Here is a 518-nt window from a genome sequence, read left to right as displayed (position 1 = left end):
ACGCGCCCCGTCGTTATTCCACAGACCGGTCTGGGGATGTGCGGCGACATCTGAGGTGTAGTATAGGTGGAAGCGCAAGCACAAATGAAATACCACCACTTGGAACGTTGCTTCACTTATCGAATGAAGAGACCAATGGGTTTCGCGTAGTCTGTGGGCTATGCACCGTCTAGGTTTGGGATCTTTTATGGCGGCGACCCCGTCTCCACGGGGAGGTTGTGTGTGTTATGTGTGTTGAGCACATATATATATGCGACCGCATTTTTTTAGCTCAGTGGCAAACACGCTCACAATGTCATCCGGGGACGCGGGTTCGATTCCCGCAGAAGCCTAAGTTTTTTCCATTTTTTTTTTTTGAATTCTTGTTTCATATTGCTTTTTAAACTTCTGGTTTGCAGGACGGTGTGCGAGTTCTGCAATCGCACTGATTCCATCTGTTTCGTGGTTTGTGCGGCTGCGGCTGCGGTGGTGGCCGCGTGAGAGTGAGTGTGAGAGAGCCATGCACCGCCCGCATACAC

General features: G+C 50.8%; 1 non-coding gene across 1 annotated transcript; it reads left to right on the top strand.

The window, feature by feature from the left end:
• Nucleotides 1-37: 37 nt before the first annotated feature.
• On the top strand, nucleotides 38-222 carry Tc00.1047053468131.10 (the record flags this gene model as incomplete). Its single annotated transcript, XR_008254761.1, has 1 exon — nucleotides 38-222. It is a non-coding gene; the product is annotated as a ribosomal RNA large subunit beta, 5' & 3' partial (ribosomal RNA).
• Nucleotides 223-518: the final 296 nt, after the last annotated feature.

The sequence above is a fragment of the Trypanosoma cruzi genome, assembly GCF_000209065.1.
Source record: "Trypanosoma cruzi strain CL Brener chromosome Unknown tcruzi_1047053468131, whole genome shotgun sequence".
Taxonomy (NCBI): Eukaryota; Euglenozoa; class Kinetoplastea; order Trypanosomatida; family Trypanosomatidae; genus Trypanosoma; species Trypanosoma cruzi.
The sequence above is the reverse complement of the archived record's forward strand: the minus strand, read 5'-3'. Positions and strand labels throughout refer to the sequence as shown.